This window comes from Papio anubis, chromosome 7 (assembly GCF_008728515.1).
Source record: "Papio anubis isolate 15944 chromosome 7, Panubis1.0, whole genome shotgun sequence".
Lineage (NCBI taxonomy): Eukaryota > Metazoa > Chordata > Mammalia > Primates > Cercopithecidae > Papio > Papio anubis.
In genome coordinates, this window is record NC_044982.1 from 65,569,028 (window position 1) to 65,582,358 (window position 13,331).

Here is a 13,331-nt window from a genome sequence, read left to right on the forward strand (position 1 = left end):
ATCTGGCCAATTAAGTACATTTTGGGGGCAGAGAGACCCAGCATTTTAAGGATACAGCACAATATCACTTGTTCGGGGGACACATATAGCCTTGTGCTTGACCAGTGCTCGTGATCAAATTGGTGTAGAACTGTAAATCTAAGCCATCAAGGCATTTTCCTATATTAGTTTGTGCCATAACTGGATATTTAAATTGCCCTGTAAGTGTCTGTTCTCAGCTCAGCAAGGGATGAATGAGATTTGACACAGGATGGTAATTGACACAGGCAGACACACAGCCAGGCAAAGACCTTCAGCCAAGTGTCATTGCCTCTAAAGACATGTCGGAATTCCTGCACTCTTTATAACATGGCAAATGATGAGGGTTAAGGTTACGAAGGCATTATTTAAGATCTCAGTCAACTCACCTAACACACAGTTCAGTCCTATTCTAGTTATTTGTATTTTTCCATCACAGTATCATTACCCCAGTCATTCTCTACTGGGGGCAATGTTATCCCCCAACTTAAACCTCAGGAACATTTAGAAATATCTGGAGATATTTTTGATTCCCATGAACATTAGGTCAGGTGTTCCAGCATCTAGTGGGAAGAAGCCAGGGATGCTGTTAAACATAAACAAGACAGTGGCCCATAACAAAAATAATGAATGGTCCAAAATGTCAATTATATTATATCTAATATAATTATATCTAACATAATAAATTTGTTATTTATTCATTATTTTTAACCTTTACCATTAAAATATAGGATGCATGAAAGTGGGGACATTTTATGATTTGCCCCCTACTTTATCCCTAGAAACTGTAAGTACAAAATTGGGAGCTCAGTCATATTTCACTTTAATCACAGAGGAAAAGTATATTACCCAGGAAAATAATACTTAAAATATTTCAAGGAAAAGATCATCAGAGATAATTATGAACAACTATACACTAAAATATTTTTTAAAAACTTCAGGAAATTAATAAATTCCTCGACATATACAACCTACAAAGACTGAATAAGAAAGAAATAGGAAACCTGAACAGATTAATAATGAGTAATAATATTGAATTAGCAATATAGCCTCTCAACTAAGAGCCCAGTACCTGCTGGCTCTACTGCTAAATTCTACCAAACTTACCAAGAAGACTTAACACCAATTCTTCTCAACTACTCTAAAAAGTTGAAAAGAGACAGAATTCTTTCTCACTCATTCTACAAGGTCAGCATTACTTTGATACCAAAATCAGACAAGGACACAACAAAGAATGAAAACTACAAGTCAATACCCCCAAAGAACACATATGCAAAAATCTTCAACAAAATACTAGCAAACCGAATCCAACAACACATCAGAATGATAATATACCATGAACAAGTGAGATTTATTTATCAAAGGGATGCAAGGATAGTTCCACATACAAATACACAAATCAATAACTGTGATCTTATTAACAGGGTAAAGGGCAAAAACCATATAAGCATCTCAATAGATACTGAAAATATTAATAAAACTGAACATCCTTTCATTATAAATACTCTAAATAGATTACATACAGAAAGAACATTCCTCAACACAATAAAGACTATGTATGACAAACCCACAGCTAACATAATACTGAATGGGAAAAAGCTGAAAACCTTTCCTCTAGGAACTGAAACAAGATAATGATGCCTACTTTCAACACTTATTCAACAGAGTACTAGAAGCTCTAGCTACAGCAATCAAGCAAGAGAAAGAAATAAAAAGTATCCATCTTGGAAAAGAGAAAGGCAACTTGTCTCTCTTTGCAGATGACATGATTTTATATATAGAAAAGCCACTGAAAAACTCTTGGAATTGATCAATTCAGTAATGTTGCAAAATACAAAATCAACATACAAAAATAAGAAGTGTTTCTATGCACCAATAATGAGCTGTTTGAAAAAAAAATATCAAGAAAGCAATCCCATTTACCACAGCTACAAAAAAATACCAGAAAATTAATTTACCCAAGGAAAGAAAAGACCTCAACAAGGTAAACTACAAAACACTGAAGACAGAAATTAAAGAGAACACAAACAAATGGAAAGATATCTCATGCTCATGAATGGAAAGAATTAGTTTTGTTAAAATGATCATGTTATGCAAAGCAATCTCCAGAGTCAATACAATCTCTATCAAAATTCCCATGGCATAGTTTACAATAATAGAATAAAGATCCTAAAATTCATACAGAACTCCAAAGACCCCAAACAGCTAAAGCAATCATGAGCAAAATAAATAAATAAAGCTGGAGGCATCATGTAGCTGATTTAATCAAACAGCATGATATTGGTATAAAAATATACACTTCGACCAATGGAACAGAGTAGAGAATGGAAATAAATTCACATATTTACAGCCAACTGGTTTACAACAATGCCTCCAAGAACATTCATTAGGGAAAGGATACCCTCTTCAATAAAAGGTGCTGGGAAAAGGTGCCATATATTCATACACAAAACAATGAAACTAGACCACTGAATCTAGCACTATAAAAAGTAAACTCAAAATAAGTTAGAAACTTAAATGTAAGATCTGACACTATAAAACTATTAGCAAAAAATATAAGAGAAATTTTTCAAGGCATTCGTCCTGGCAAAGATTTTATGGTTAAGACCTCAAATGCCCACCACGACAACAACAAAAATAGACAAATGGGATCATATTAAGCTAAAAAGTTTTTGCACAGCAAAGAAAACCATCAACGGAGTGAAAAGACAATTTGTAGAATGAAAGAATATATTTGTAAACTATTCATCTGACAAAAAACTAATATATAGACTACACGGAACTCAGACAACAACAAAAACAGAAAATAGTGTTAAAAACTGGGCAAAAAATCTAAATATATGTTTACCAAAAGAAGACATTCAAACGGCCTACAGGTATATGAAAAACTACTCAATGTTGCTAATCATCAGATAACTGCAAATTAAAACCAAAATGAGATATTATCTTACACCATTTAGAATGGATATTACTAAAAAGACAAAAAGATAGATATTGGCAAGGATGTGGAGGAAAGGGAACTCACACATGGTTGGTGGGAATGTATATTAGTACAGCCACTATTTAAAACACTTTGGAGATTTCTTAAAAACTAAAAATAGAACTACTGTACAATTCAGCAATCCTACTACATGGTATTTATCCAAAGGAAAGAAAATTAGTATATCAAAAGGATACTTAAATACCTGGATACCCAGGGTATTCTAAATACCTGAAAACCTGGATACCCAGGGTATTCTAAATACCTGAAAACCTGGATACCCAGGTTAATTGCAGCACTATTCACAATAGCCAAGATATGGAATCAACCTAAGTGTTTATCAAGGGCTCAATGGATAAAGAAAATGTACACACAGTTGAATACTATTTAGCCATAAAAAAGAAAAAAAAGAATACTTTGCAGTTATAAGCCCGGAACTAAGAGTCATTATGTTAAGTGAAATAAACCAGGAATAAAAGACAAATATTACATGTTCTCATTCATGTGGGTGCTAAAAAACAGGTTGATATCATGGAGGTAGAGAGTGGAATGACAGTTATCTGAGGTTGGGAAGGGTGGGGTTTGGAAATGAAGAAAAGTTAGTTAAAGGGTACAAACGTAGAGTTATAAGGAATAAGTTCTAGAGCTTAACAGCATGGTAGGGTGATTATAGGTAACTATATATATGTGTTTGTGTGTGTATGTATGTATACATGTATACACACACGGAGTCTCGCCCTGTCTCCCAGGATGGAGTACAGTGACGCGATTTTGACTCACTGCAACCTCCACCTCCCAGGTTCAAGCAATTCTCCTGCCTCAGTCTCCCAAGTAGCTAGCATTATAGGGGTGCACCACCACGCCCGGCTAATTTTTGTATTTTTGGTAGAAAGAGCATTTCACCTGGCCTAAAGTGATCTACCCTCCTCAGTTTCCCAAAGTGCTGTGATTACAGGTGTGAGCCATCATGCCCAGCCTGTATATTTTTTAATAGCTAAAAGAGAAGATTTCAAATGATCCTAGTATAAAGAGATAATAATAATGTAGGGGATTAACATCCTAAACAAACTGATTTGATCATGACATATTCTATGTATGTATCATAATATCACATGTATCACATAAATATGTGCAATTATTATGTATTATGTATCAAAACTAAATTCTAATATATATTTAGAGCAGTTTACTAGAGAAATAGAACATTTTTATCAATCATGCTTATTGCCTTTTATGTAACATAAGATCCACCAATATTTAAATATATGTGTGTATGTATATAAGCTTTTCAATGGATTCAACTATCCAATATTTCATGCTGTTTTGGGGGGAAAGGGTAAAATATTAATAAAGAAGCTTATATGGAAACCCAACTATATATGTATTTTTATATGTAACATATAAATCATTACTTTTATAATACTGAAACAGTTCACAATTTATTACTGTAAGATCCATGAAATATTTTAACTAATGTGTAATATTCTGAAGCCATGAATATATTTCTCTGCATTAACCCATGAAAATATATATTTTATATAAAGTGCTTCTACATATTTTATCACATTTAAACTTCTTTTTCAAAGACTATGCAAAATATAAATTCATATGATTTATCTTCAATGATTGTATAAATTGTCATTTTTGGAGTTGAACAGCATGATGGCTCTGATTATTACCACCGGAAATGTATTTTTGTTCTTTCCTGCAATAAATCAAAATTTGAACATATATCAGGTGTTTCTCATTATTGTGAGGACTTGTGCACACTTCCTAATCTCATTGAACTTTAGACTTTCACTTGTTAAGTGAGAATAGTAACACATTCATGTGCAGGGTTGTTTTGAGGATGAATGAGTTAATATAATACATAAAAGGTTAGAATAGGGTTTTTCATATAGCATAAGCTGCACAGATTTTAGCTAAGACATCTGTGGTGGCTCTTTATTTTGAAACCCCTAATGCATAACACTGTTTACATTGATGAATATAAACTTTCTTCTTTATTGGAATGTATGTGATAGTGAATAAATATATCAGAAAGAATATTTTAACCATGTATCAGAATTATATTTGAAGCTTGCAGTAAGAGAGAATTAAATAGGCCTTGAAGGATGAGCAGTATGGAAAGGAGATAGTATTAAAATAAATAATACAATGCAGGACTATCTGCCTAAAGATCATTAAGCTAGTCAATCAGTTGAGTATGCAACCCTAATTTCCCAGAAGGAGTTTTTAATCTCATTAAAGTCTATAAGAATATCACTCAAGTATTTAATGTGGAATACCAATTATATCCACAAAGGGCTGAATTACATCATGCAAAAATGTTCTGTACCACTGAGGTTTGGGACAATTTTCTTTCTCTAATCCCAATGAGAAAAGATCTGCTTAATTTGTGTGTGTGTGTGTGTGTGTGGGTGTGTGTGTGAGAGAAAAGTATTAATTGAATTTGTTATTTGATCGTCTTTTAAATTTCATATACATATTGAAAATCAGCTGAAGTCTAATTTATACAATAAGCATACTGTTATGACTAACAGTAACAGCTGTATATACATTGATATGATTCCATTACGTAAATTTACTACATTAAGGGAGAATTTCTAAACAAAATCTCCTTCTGACTCAGCTTCCATGGTATATATTTCATGTAGTCTTTACACCAAGAATTTTATATTTTGCATGCTTGAATTTATTTTTTTCTTTCCCCTTCGGCATACACACAAAATGTGCATGTGCGTGTGTGTGTGTGAGTGCAATGATATTTAACACACATAATCCTCCTAGCTTGGTTCTAAGTGATGCATACAAGTACAGGCAAGAGAATTAACTTCTGCCAAGAAAATTCCTTAAATAAAAGAATAGAGCGCTATATTTTTATTGCTTCTATTTTCCCAGATATTAAACAATAATAATAATAATAATAGTATTTTCTTTCCTTATGAACCATTATGTTTAGAGGACAGAAAAAAAGAATACAGTACTTTTTCCTCAGGGATTTTCACGTTTGTTAATGTGAGTTATCATCACATGAACTGAAATCTAACTAAAGCATAGAGAAAATATTAGACCAGTATTCTGGGAGAAGATATAGGCATATACATATATATATGTGTGTGTGTATATATACATATATATAGTATATACATATATATGTATATGTATATGTATATACATATGTATATGTATATCCACATATGAAGGGTAAATCTTGGTCTGTAGTAGTGACTTTTCTCACATATAACAAAATAAAATATATCTAGAAATAACTTTTCCCACAAACTTGGTTAATTTAATTATATCAGGGATAAAGGAGGATTGAATCCTACAAAAATTAAAAACATAACTTTATTTCCATGCAGCATAAAATGAATCATAAAGGTACTTCAAATAATATTTGTACCATTTATTATTGTTATAAACCTATATTTTTACACCATTATTTTTGACCCAGACAGAACAATTACCTAGAAATATGCTTAATATTTTTCAAAGGTGATGTGGTTTAAAAGAGTAAAATTTGTCACAATGTCTTTTTATAAAAATGGTTATGATTTTTGTAAGCTTGGTCTATTGTAAAACACTCCTCTGAATTCCAATTATTACAAGCATCATACTTCAGTTCTCTTGAGACACATTTGCTTGTGTTAGTGATTTTTCACTTTAAGCTTATTACTTAATAATTTCCTTTCTTATATTCCACCCAGGGAAACCTATGTATTTTCTTGATTCTGATGGGATGCTGCAATAATGTGAAAATTATTCTGACAAATTTAGTTTCTAAATTTCTTTTTATTCCTAATTTTATTCCTAAATGTAGATCAGCGGAAACCCGGATTTTATTTTTTAATGGATTCTGAGGTAGCTGCTACAACAATAAACCAATCAAAAAGAAATTTTAAAAAGCCAGTAGCTGAAGTTATTGTCTTTTAGGCTTGGGTTTTCAAGAGAGTGTTAATTCTAGATTGCATAAGTATACCTTGAGAAACGATGTTGAAAGATAATGTAAATTATGGAAAAAAGGAAGGTGGACTTTTTACCACTAGAAAATAGACCATTGAAAGTAGTGACAACAGTAGTCTCAGATAAATAGACAAATCAATTTCCATTTAAAGTTTCACTCAATCCCACATAATTATTCTTAAAGGCATAGATTCCTAACAAAAATATTTTTAGACATTCTGTATCTTTCAGTTGTCTGTGTGTCATCATGGTGTCAACCAACCGTAGAAGCATTTTCCCTAAAGTCATTCTCTGCATTATCGATAGTTGAATGTACCTTGATATGGTTTGGCTGTGTCCCCGCCCAAATCTCATCTTGAATTGTAACTCTCACAATTTCCACCTGTTGTGGGAGGAACTTGGAGAGAGGTGATTGAATTATGAGGGTAGATCTTCCCTGCACTGTTCTCGTGATAGTGAATGAGTCTCATTAGATCTGATGGTTTTACAAATGGGAGTTTCCCTGCACAAACTCTCTCTCTGCCTGCTGCCATCCAAGTAAGATGTGACTTGTACTTCCTTGGCTTTCACCATGATTGTGAGGCTTGGCCAGCAAAGTGGAACTGTGAGTTCTCCATTAAACCTCCTTCTTTTGTAAATTGCCCAAATCTCGGCTATGTTTTTATTAGCAGCATGAAAATGGGCGAATACAGTAAATACCCAGTAATACCCAGCAGTGGGGTGTTGCTTAAAAGAAAACCAAAAATGCGGAAGTGACTTTGGAACTGGGTAACAGACAGAAGTTGAAACAGTTTGGAGGGCTCAGTAAAACAGGAAAATGTGGGAAAGTTTGGAGCTTCCTAGAGACTTGTTGAATTGCTTTGACAAAAATGCAGATAGTGATATGAACAATAAGGTCCAGGCTGAGGTGGTCTCAGATGGAGATGAGGAACTTGTTGGGAACTGGAGCAAAGGTGACTCATGTTATGTTTTAGCAAAGAGACTGGTAGCATTTTGCCCTTGCTGTAGAGGACTGAGGAACTTTTGAACTCGAGACAGAGAATTTAGAGTATCTGGAGGAAGAAATTTTTAATCAGCAAAGCATTAAAGGGGTGACTTGGGTGCGGTTAAAACCATTCAGTTTTAAAAGGGAAACAGCACATAAAAGGTTGGAAAATCTGCAGCCTGACAATGTGATAGAAAGAAAATCTCATTTTCTGAGTAGAAACTCAAGCCAGCTGCAGAAATGTGCATAAGGAACAAGAAGCCAAAAGGTAACCACCAAGACAATGAGAAAAATGTCTTCAGAGTATGTAAGAGAACTTTGTGGCAGCCCCTCCCATCAAGGGCCCAGTGGTGGAGGAAAAAATGGTTTTTTTGGACTGGACCCAGGGTCCCTCTGCTGTGTGCAGTGTAGGGACATGGCTCCCTGTGTCTCAGCTGCTCCCGCTGTGACTAAAAGGGGCCAAGGTAACAGCTTGGGCTGTTGCTTCTGAGGGAAGCCACAAGTCTTGGTAGCTTTCATGTGGTGTTCAGCCTGTGGGTTTAGAGAGATCAAGAATTGAGACCAGCACTGTGGCTCATGCCTGTAATCCCAGCACTATGAGACGCCAAGGCAAGTGGATCACAAAGTCAAGACCATCCTGGCCATCATGGTGAAAACCCATCTCTACTAAAATTACAAAAATTAGTTGGGCGTGGTGGTGATGGCCTGTAGTGCCAGCTACTTGGGAGGCTGCGGCAGGAAAATTGCTTGAACCTGGGAGGCGGAGGTTGCAGTGATCAGAGATCACACCACTTCTCTCCAGCCTGGTGACAGCGAGACTCTGTCTCAAAGGAAAAAAAAAAAAGAATAGAGGTTTGGAAACTTCTGCCTAGATTTCAGAGGATGTGTGGAAACACCTGGATGCCCAAGCAGAAGTTTGCTTTAGGGACAGGGCCCTCATGGAAAACCTCTGCTAGCACAGTGCAGAAGGGAAATATGGGGTTGGATTCACCACACAATGTCCCTACTAGGGCATCACCTAGTGGAGCTGTGGCTGTGAGAAGAGGGCCACCATCATCCAGACACCAGAATGGTAGAATCCACCAACAGCCTGTACTGTGTGCCTGTAAAACCCACAGACTCTTGACGGCAGCCAGTGAAAGCAGCCAGGAGCTGGGGCTACACCCTGCAACATCACAGGGACGGAGCTGCCCAAGGCTATGGAAGGACACCTCTTGCAGCAGTGTGACCTGATTTGAGACATGGAGTCAAAGGAGATCATTTTGGTGTTTTAAGATTTGAATGCTCTGATGGATTTTGGACTTTCATGGGGCCTGTGGCCCCTGTGTTCTGGCCAGTTTCTCCCATTTGGAACAGCTGTATTTACCTAATGCCTGTATCTCCATTGTTTCTAGGAAGCAACTAACTTGCTTTGGATTTTACAGGCTTATACATGGAAGGAACTTGCCTTGTCTCAGATGAGATGTCGGACTCTGGACTTTTGAGTTAATGCTGAAATGAGTTAAGACTTTGGGGGACTGCTGGGAAGGCATTATTGGTTTTGAAATGTGAGGACATGAGATTTAGAGGAGCCAGGGCAGAATGATATGATTTGGCTGTTTCTCCACACAAATCTCATCTTGAATTGTAACTCCACAATTCCCAAGTGTTGTGGGAGGAACCCAGTGGGAGGTGATTGAATTATGGGGGCAGGTCTTTCCTCCGCTGTTCTTCTGATAGTGAATGAGTCTCATGAGATCTGATGGTTTTAAAAACAAGAGTTGTACCTCCTGGGCTTCCACCATGACTGTGAGACTTACCCAGCAACATGGAACTGTGAGGGCTCCATTAAACCTCTTTCTTCTGTAAATTTCCCAGTCTTGGGTATGTCTTTATCAGCAGCATGAAAATGGACTAATACACATCTCATACCATTTTTTTGTTTGTTTGTTTGTTTGTTTGTTTTTCAGAAACTCAGTCTCTGGCCTATAGCTCAGAGAAGGAGCTTTCATGTTGATGGTAAGACCGTGTAACTCAGTTTAATTTATTTCAACATCTAAACAATTAAAACTGACACAAAGTGGATCCCCCATTGGAGCTGTATTATATAAGTGCATTTTCTTATTTGTACAAAGTTTATCAGAGTTAGGTAATGATCATGGTTAGCAGTAGAATATATAAAAGCAAGTGACAGAGCTTTTTCTGGAAATGATACCTCGGATATTGTGGGATATGATGTGATATTTTGAAGTGCAAAATCCTTTTGATTTCACAAACCAATGACCATAAGACTTGTTCATATTTGCATCACATAAACATAGGTAATGTGATAAAAAAAATCTTTTCCACATTACCCATAAGCATATATTATATTAAATGCTACATTATTAGAGCTATTTTTTTCATTGGTAGAAAATAGCTAAATCCTCAAATTTCATGTCAGATGATTAAAAGAATATTTCGTACACTAAACACTGTCATACACTGAACACTGGTTTCGTATACACATACCTTTTTTTTTTTTTTTTGCTAGGCACAATAGAGTGCATACATATCATGATAAAATCCCTAGCCCTGTTATACTTTCAGATGGTGGGACACAGTCACTATACTTGGCTCTAATCTCCACGAATTAGCTATGACTGTTTGAATTTTTGAAGTAACATAAAGAAAATAAAGCTGAATCTTACAGATAAAAACTCCCATTAGAAGAAATAGTAGACAACTTCAGGAAGAGAAAAACAAAAACATATTCCTACATAGGAATATCCCAACATGATCATATTATTTCATTCCCCTCAGCAGTGTACAACCAACATCAATTTTCTCTGGGCACTGTTTGCTTTGACAAAAATATTTCCTTTCTTACTTCCTTCCTTCTTTCCTTCAACTTCCTTCCTTCCTTCCTTCCTTCCTTCCTTCCTTCCTTCCTTCCTTCCCTCCCTCCTTTTTCTTTTTTCTATGTTTGTTTTCCACAAACAAGAGTGCTGAGAATGAGAGATTAAATTACTTGGCTAACTCCACACAATTAGTCAGTAAAGAAGCACAGTTCCAAAGCCAACTGTCTGATTTCAAAAGGCATAGCCTATCTATTACAAAATACAACTGTACTCTAAAATAATGTTTGTAGAATGTTTTAGTTGCTCTAAATATTTTAAATATTTCAGGTAGTCTATGTTTTTAAAAATTAGTTGTGGAATTTATCTAAGATTCAATTGTACCAAAGTATTTCTCAGGAACTCATCATTTTAAAAAAAGTTCAATTCTCAGTTTTTGGTGACTATGAAGTATTTATGGTTGCTATATGTCATATAAAACATATTAAAAATAATATAAAACAATGTATTTTAATTGCATTGTTTTATATATATATATACACACATAAAAGTATCAGATGTCAAGAAAAGACAGAAAATGAAATTCAGGCTTACATTTGTACCCCTATAGTTTAGTTAAACTCTGCAAAATTACAGTATAAAAATGACTTCTGGTATGCACAAGAACATTTGCAAGCCTAGGGAACATTGCCATGAGGCATATCAACTTTTTGCCTGAAGGAAAGAAAAATGTTATGCTTATTTCCTAGACATATAAATGTAAGTCAATAATGTAAATTTATTCATCTCATTTATATTCAAATTCAGTGTGAAAAAATTTTTCTGAAATACAAATGTCATATTTAAACATTTCCATGTTTTTATAAATATCGTAAAACTGACACTACAGATACCCCAGAGTTATCATTTTGTTTCAGTAAGCAGTGATAGAAAAGTTAAATATTGATTTAAATAATCATAAGGCAAAATTAAATCATCAGACTATTAAGTAATCATTTTATATTAATATTATTAAGATCTCAATATATTTACTGAATATAATTATTTCATAAATATTTCTTACCCCATTGGTACCAACATATATTTTGATCAATATCTTTTATCTATTTGTGTTAATAGTCTTAATTGCTGACATATACTTTTTAGCCATTGTCATCTAGCCTTTATTTTTACAGCAGCCTTCAAAATAATAGCCAAAAGTTCATGTGGCAGTTTCTCCTATTCTCTTATTACAGTGAATATCTTCCCTCTATGGGTTTAATTATGGCTCTATCATTAACTACTTTTAACTTCTTGGGTTATTTTTGATAAACTAACCTTACATTTCGGATTGATCATCATCAACAGGGATAATAAATGTCTAAGAGTTTAGTGAAAGCTGGAAAAAATGATGCATGTGATGTGCTTTACACATGCTGGGCATTCATTGTAAGATAATAGCTATTATCAGTATCATCAAAACCTAAATATCATTTCACACTCTTTCATTTCTAACTTATAGCTGTTGACATGACATTGACTAAACGTGAACATTTCCACCCTCTTCTCTCATTTAATGCCTTCTCAAGTCCCAATTGCTTCCAAACATATGTAAAATTTACCTTTGTTATTAAAATTTTGCCAACTAGTAGACAAAAACATAGTAAGACAATGCTGATATAGTTTCTGCATATGTGTGCATGTTCATGAAGGTATGGTAATTTCTGGCCTGGCATGGTGGCTCACGCCTGTAATCCCAGCACTTTGGGAGGCCAAGGTGGGTGGATCACTTGAGGTCAGGAATTCGAGACCAGCCTGGCCAACAAGGTGAAATCCCATCTCTACTAAAAATACAAAAATTAGCCTGACGTGCATGCCTCTAATCCCAGCTACTCAGGAGGCTGAGGCAGGAGAATCTCTGGAACCCAGGAGGTGGAGGTTGCAGTGAGCCAAGATCACGCCACTGCACTCCAGCCTGAGTAACACAGCAAGACTCCCTCTCAAGAAAAAAAAAAAGAAAAAGAAAAAAGAAAAAACGTATGATTGATTTCAAAATTTGGGTATAGGTACAGACATAAAATGTCAGATAACATGAGCTCAGATGATGTCTGTGTGGTCTTGACCTAATTAGATGGCTTCATCTTCAAAAATGGAAAACAGAAGAGTCATCTCAGATGGTTAAATGAAGAATAAATGAAATTATAAATTAAATTATATTTGTAAATCACTGTGTACTTTCCTTAAGTAAGGGCATAACAAATGTTTGTCAGTACTATTATCTCTTGTAAGTTTCTATAGCTACATTGGGTCCTAATTAGAATGATTAATTTTTAATGGTTCTCACAAGTTCTGCTAATAGCAATAATAATAACAGTTAACCCTTATGTAGCCAGAAACAAGAACTATAAATCTAATATATAAATTTTAAATAAATAAATGATGTAGGTACTCTGAAAACTAGCCTGTTTGAGGTATATGAAGTGTAGTGGGTGATAATATGTATTTTTTTCTGCTGAGATGCTAAAAAGTTTAAGTTATAGACGATTAAAAAATAGTTGCAAGAAGTTAATATAATCATTCTGGGTCT

General features: G+C 34.7%; 1 long non-coding RNA gene across 1 annotated transcript in view; it reads right to left on the reverse strand.

Moving 5' to 3' along the window:
- LOC110743773 overlaps positions 1 to 13,331 on the reverse strand; it is a 49,198-nt gene that overhangs the window by 6,854 nt on the left and 29,013 nt on the right. The window contains exon 3 of the long non-coding RNA XR_002523335.2: positions 408 to 581. This is a non-coding gene — a long non-coding RNA (uncharacterized LOC110743773). The remainder of the gene's footprint in view (positions 1 to 407; positions 582 to 13,331) is intronic.